This window comes from Sturnira hondurensis, unplaced genomic scaffold, assembly GCF_014824575.4.
Source record: "Sturnira hondurensis isolate 20B ecotype Veracruz unplaced genomic scaffold, ASM1482457v3 Scaffold0004136, whole genome shotgun sequence".
Taxonomy (NCBI): Eukaryota; Metazoa; Chordata; class Mammalia; order Chiroptera; family Phyllostomidae; genus Sturnira; species Sturnira hondurensis.
The window spans coordinates 14,411,062-14,417,786 of NW_028076767.1; the positions used below are offsets into that span (position 1 = coordinate 14,411,062).

At 37.1% G+C, this 6,725-nt stretch overlaps 1 long non-coding RNA gene across 1 annotated transcript; it reads right to left on the bottom strand.

Annotated features, from left to right (window-relative positions):
• Window positions 1-3,472: 3,472 nt before the first annotated feature.
• On the bottom strand, window positions 3,473-4,175 carry LOC118985881 (uncharacterized). Its single transcript, XR_005066218.1, has 2 exons — window positions 4,043-4,175; window positions 3,473-3,682 (listed from the first exon to the last, which is right to left on the bottom strand). It is a non-coding gene; the product is annotated as an uncharacterized LOC118985881 (long non-coding RNA).
• Window positions 4,176-6,725: the final 2,550 nt, after the last annotated feature.

A 6,725-nucleotide genomic window follows, 5' to 3' on the forward strand; every position in this document is an offset into this window, starting at 1 on the left:
GTTATTTCACCCTGTTATACCAAACATTATGATAACAGGTAAAGCAGGAGAACACGTGACAGAGAATTTGCTGAGAAAAAACATTTACCTCATTTTGAATCACCTTTCTGAAGAGCATGAGTAGCAAATCAACTTTATAGGGCTTTGCTCCCACATGTATTCTCTTTTGTGGTAGTGTGTAAGCTACATTCAGATAGCTCTGAGACTTACTGCTCTTCTTGGATCTGCACAAATACTGAGCTTGCCCAAGAGTTAGCTATAAATTCATTATACACTTGTCTAAGTCCCACTGATTTATTGCTCTGGGCAGTGATTGGGGGACGTGGGGCTGAAGGAGGAAAGAATATGCAGTGGAACCAACTTCCCAAGACCCCAGAAAGCGGGAGTCAGGACTCCACTTACGGTGTCTAAGTGCTCATTCCACTTTTTCCTCCAAGTGAGCCTGTTGCTGAGTTAGGCTACAGAACAAGAGTCCATTTTTTCCCCAGTAAGGGCATATACTCTTAAGTTCTTTCTACCTAGTAATGTGTGCCCCTGGTATAAAAACCTACATGACACAATTAAGCATTCCAGATCTGGAAAGGCCTACCTTGGGTGGCTAGTGCTAAGAGTTATACTCTTATATCCCTCTTTTAAGGGCTCTGGTGGCCGAGGGAAGCACCCCGAGATATGTGGCCAGCTGGCTTTCACTAAGTCTGTATGTCACTGGACAAATAAACACATCAGAAACCTGAGGAAAGTGAGTGTGTATATTCTTTTTCTAGCCATCTACTTAAACCTATGCAGATTTTTTTAAAAAGGAGCATGACAGTTCTTTTAATGTTATTTACTTATGTCTATTATTTCAGTAAAAACCATGTACTTTCCTGCCTTTTCCTACCGTTCCTACCTTCCCCAGGTCTGTAATTTTTGTAGTCCTAAATCTGTTTATTTTTTCTTCCTTGACCTAAGGTCCTAATTCTGTAACTTACTCTAATGTGACCTTAAATAATTCTGTATTCAGGAGTGTTTATTATGGATTTTAAGTAATATTAATTACCAAATGAAGATTTTTCTTCTGTTAGAGAAGCATATAAACTACAATACGTTCCTTGCATTTCTTTTAGATATATTTAGAATGCCAGATAAAATACTTATTTGAGATCCCCAAAATAAACCTTGTGGGTTTCTCTCATATATGAAAATTAAGGCTTCACTTAAAGATTAAGCTTTTTAAGGATAGTGTAAAAATGCTCGCAGATCACTACAGTATTTTATACATATTTGTATAACGTGATTTTCTTTTAATAAAATTTTAACTATATAATTGTGCTTTCCAGTAGACAATATACCCTCATTTTCAATACATTACTTCTGGAGTAATTAATAAACTTTAATTACTAAAGATACGATTGTTTTCAAAATTTTTGAGGAACTTCAAAAATGTTTAATGTTATATATTTCTCATAGCTTTGTGTAAGTAATCTGTTGAAAATCTGTAGCTCTGAGACATGCCATGCTGTTTCATTAATTTGCCTCTCCCTTCTAATATATAATTAATATATATGGGGAGAAGGGATTTATTTTGTTTCTCACAATATTATACTCCTTAATTTATACAATGGTATTTCGCCCATGAACTTTTATTTTAGTAGAAATTGCCTTAAAAGTGCCCCATCAGCCACCATGATCTTTGTGACAGATCTCCCAACGTGCATCCCAGACGAGTGACAGGAGAAGAGAAAGCTCTCTGACAGCTCACCATCCCAGCACTGATTCTGTACTGATTACAGACCGAGTGATTTCTTGGCCCAGACCATTTCAATCAAGTCTAAATTGTAATTTGTAGAAAACTGTTTTAGAGAGCAAAAGAAAATCCAAAATGATTTCATTAGGGTGACACTGAAGATAACAAATCCTCTGAATTATGTAGAGGCTATCATTTCACGGACAGAAATGGGCTTCCTATAGTCAACTTCCTGCTGTGAGTCTTGCAGCTAGGAGCTATCTGCATTGGACTATGGATTCACTTCGTCCAAAACTGGGGAGCATGTAAATTTGAAAGACTTAAGACATTTTCTGAAAATGGACTTGAATTAAATAGTGAATGAATATAAAGGCTAGTGGTATTATCTTTTGATAATCCTAATGAAAGTACAAGACTGATTTTACTTCATATAGCATAACCAGAGTTCGTACCCATATACCAAACTTTGCCAGAGAAAAAAGATTTGGGAGGAGCAAACAGAAAAAAAAGTCACAGGTAAAGTTTTTTAGGTAAAATAAAACTATATAAAAGGAAAGTTAATAAAGCTAACTAAAAACTAGAGTGTGAAGGAGCAAGGATGATCTGACAATTAAATCAAGAAGCAATGATTAGCGCTGGCCGGGTAGCACAGTTGGTTACAGGGTCACCCCCACATGCACGCCAAGGTTGCAGGTTTGACCCCTGGTCAGGGTACGTACAAGAATCAACCAATGAGTACATAAATAAGAGGAACAAATGAGTCAATGTTCCTCTCCCATTCTCTCTCTCCCTTTCTCTTTCTCTCTCTCAAAAGAAAAAAACAACAACAATTAAACAAATTTTTAAGTATATGCTTAAAAAGAATTACTGAGAAATGAGAATAATTGATATAAGACACAATGAGTGTCTTATGTAATGAGTATGAGTATGTCTTATAATGAGTATGATATTTAGAATCATGTTACACGAAAATTTACTTGGATTAGGGAACAGTGTGATTTGAATCACTTCAATCAAAGAAATAAAAACAAGTAAAACTCCATCTTAAGGTGGAACTGGTTAAACCAGTAAATCAAAGAAATTAGCCAACTAGTGTGAAAATACAAGCTACAGTGGTCTTGTCAAGGTCTTACCATCTTTAAAGAGACAAACTAAGAGAAATGAGCATAATACAAACAGCTTCAGGGATTCAACTACAGTCATCCTGCACTTTTAACCCACCTACAATACGCCTGGAAGATCGGTCTTCACAAGAAGGGGACAAGCACACAGCTTCTGTGTGCTCACTCCCACTTTGAACTAAAATGCAGTATTACCGATGGCCTAGAATCAATGCAGCCACTTTTCCTCAGTGACAAACTCGCCACTAGGTTGCAGTCTTAGCTCAATTGCTTCTTTAAGAACACTGTTCACAAGCAATTAACCATTTTAATAGTTAAAAACATATTATAATATTTCTCCCTTGTGACAAAAGTTGACACAAATTACATTCAGTTTATCAATCAGTTAGGTAGCTGCCTAAATTCCACAGCAGATATATTGTTTTCTAATAGTAATAAAACTCACACAACTGTCAAAAAGCTCTTACCCATCAGCAGGCAGTGTCTCGAGAACTTTCTTCCAGTACAGAGCACATGATCACACAGACAAAAAATCAAATCAAATCAATCAATCAATCGATCTTTCCTTGGGTATTTTAAGCTTCTAGTTTCAATACAGGACGAGCCATTAAATAACAAGTTCATACCTTTTTCTTTGTTTCCATTGTCTTTCTTGGGTCCTAACCCCCATACAGGAAGCAGTTTCACTGTGTTGACTTTTTTTAAAGTTCAGTTTTCTGTAATCATTGTAGACATTTTCACTAGTAGTTTCCCAAATGAGCTTCATATGATATTCATTCTTTAATCCTTAAGGACATATTTTTGAAGGAACTTGATACTTTTTAAAGGAAAAAACCTAGAGATAAACAAAAATAAAATAAGGAAATGAACCCACAGTGTCTTATTTGCAGTGCATTTGAACCCTTTTCTAGTGGAAGTGCCAACAAATTATTTCCCTTATGTGAATGGCTGCTAAGTTTTATGGATGTCTTGGAGGGGGAGCAATAGCTATCACAAATTTTTCTAGTGGAAATGCTGAGATATTTCATTTGGAATATATTTAAAAAATAACTTCCAACAATAATAAAACATCTACTTATGATTTTAAAATATGACATACATAACACCATAGCAACTCCCCCAAATTCTTAACAGATAAAGCAACTGGTAATAAGCACAGAGACAACGTTCACTTGGAGCCTCACACATGTCACACCTCGCATCGGTGCTTGTCGGTCACTGTTTCATTTAATCTACTAGAAAACTCTGTAGGGCGAGCTTGTTTTCATTACACAGGCAGTCCTCCTTTGCAGTGACAGCGTGGGCTGTAGACATGATGGTGCAAGCTGAAACTGTGTGAAGAGATAGTAATAATCAATGGGAGAAGCTATAATTATTCCATGACTTTTTAAAAGTTTTCTCAAAACTTTAAAATCTCTCCTATTGATTTTAAATGTATAAAAAACTTATAAATCTACAAAAGTACAAAATTAGGACATTGTAATTTAAAACAAGAAAAATATACAAAACCAAAATGTTTTATTTCTTTGTAGAAAACACTTACCAAGAGTGGTTTCAATGGTTCCAGGTTCCCTCTTCCCATCATATAACTCACAATACAGAGCAAGTATCTTTTCTATTCTTTGGCAAATTACCATACTCTTCTCAGTCTGGATGGGCTTATATTTTATCCTGTATGCTTTCAATGTCATGAAATATCTTTGAGACTTCCTTTAGTAAGAAATGCTTTGCCAGCATCACTTTCTCTGGGTCATCTTCCTCTTTTTCGTAACAACTACTTCCTTATTTGGTGTCGATAGAGGAGCTGTCACTGAGCCGAGAGGCTTTGTCCAGGCCAAATAGGACCAGTAGCCTCCTTCAGCTCCTAGGCAGATAGGGAAAAGTGCCCGGCGGGCAGAGAGGCTGGGAAGGCAGAGCACTGAGGATCCAGGCCTGTCTTGCCCCCATGCCTTCAGATCATATAAGCCACAGAACTCTCTCCTCAGACAGCTGGCCTTCTTGGAGGAGGGAAGAGAATAGATAGGAGGTTTGGTTTTTATGCAAAAGAACCTGAGCATGACCTAAAAGCACTATTTAAAATTTTGGATGGAACTTTAAACTGAATTGGACATTGTTTTTTTTTTCCCCTCCAGACTTTTGTTTTGTTTTGCCAAGCAGTAGATAGTGAACACAGGAAGACCAGATCAGCTACAAAGTGAAAAAGGATTTTGAAATAAAAATAAGTTTAGAAAAATACAACAAAATTTAACAATATCAAAGGCAAGAAAATTCTAAACACTTCCAGAGGCCAACAAAAAAAATAATAAAAAAGGAAATTTAAACATATTACCTCGACAATAAGAATCAGGTGTTAGATTTTTCAAGAGCAACACTGGTTAGAAGACTTTGGAATTAGATTTTCAAAGTTTGGAAGGAAAATGTGTTTAAGCCTAGAGTCTTATTTCAGCTAAACTATAATTTAAATGTCAGGAGAAACAAATATTACATAAATTTTATCATACATCCTCTTTGAAATAACTATTATAGCCTATACTCCAGGAAAATGCAGGAGCAGGCAGTGAGTGACATGTATGTGAATGAGTAAAGAATTATGTACTTATTACTGTTTAAATGAACAATTAGTACGAAGCCCACTTGATTAATATGAATCTGGAACAAAAATGCTAACTTGGGGGTCTATAGATGTAAGTCAAAGTTTGCTAAGAAGCAGTTAAGAATATTAGTTTGTTCTGGGAAAAAGAATGAGATACTGATATGTTTAGATAGTGCTTCCAGTTCAGTAACGCAGGGGTGACCTCCACAATAAAAGTAAAGGAGTAAGTTTAAAAACAGAAGCAGCAAATTTGATTAGCCAATAAATGGTACGAAGGAAGGAAAACCCCAAAACTTGGGAAGAAAGCATGGTGTCTTGCTAGCTTTCCTCAAAGAACAGAGCCTGAATCAAGGTCATGTATGTATACATGCCACCTTACTTTAGAAAAGGATTCCAAGGAACAGGAGCAGGAGACTGGCACGAGTAAAACTGAGAAGGAGTGAAAGCCAATTTAAGAGTGCATTATCAAGTTGATCAGCATGGGGGGGGGGCAACTGGGGCTCAATTCACTGGGGTCTTCTGAGGAGCCATGGAGAATACACTTCAGAATTACCTACTTGAGTGATAGAAGAGAGGAGTGTTCTCCAGCTCCCATACTTCACTGATCAAGGGTCACCCAGGGTTGTTAATTTGTCTTCACTTTTTAGTTTGTCCATATGTGGCAATGGTGAGACGTTCTCGCAGGTGTTCCTGGCAGTGGTGGTAGAGAAGCCTGGAGTAGAAAGCAAGAGATCCATAGTGCATGCTACAGTTGACACAATGTGGCTGTCAGGTTATACCTGTGTGCGGGTGGTGGATTCAGCAATGGCTGGTATGAAAAGGTGAACCAAAAAATGGCAGCAATAATTGTAGTAATAATCATTGCAACTGGCTTCTATCATTAACTTTAAGAAATGCCGTACTGCCCTGGCCAGATAGTTCAGTTGCTTAGAGCATTGTCTGATACGCCAAAGTTTCAGTTCCATCCCCAGTCAGAGCACGCACAAGCAACCAATGAATGTATAACTGAGTGGAACAACAAATCAATGTCCCTCTCTCTCTCTCAAAAATCAATGAATTAAAAAAAGAAATGCAGTACTATGTTATGTAAGCTTCAAAGGATGCACATAAAAATTCTGATGTACTGTGCCTCCCAAAACTTGGCACACAGTCTATATTCTCTGACTCTAATGCAATAAAATTAGAAAAGAAAAACAAGGTTCTTGGGAACTTCTTCCTTTTTCTCCTGTCCCTCCTCCTTCTCTTCTTCCTCCTTCTCCTTCTTTTTCCTCCCTCCCTCCCTCCC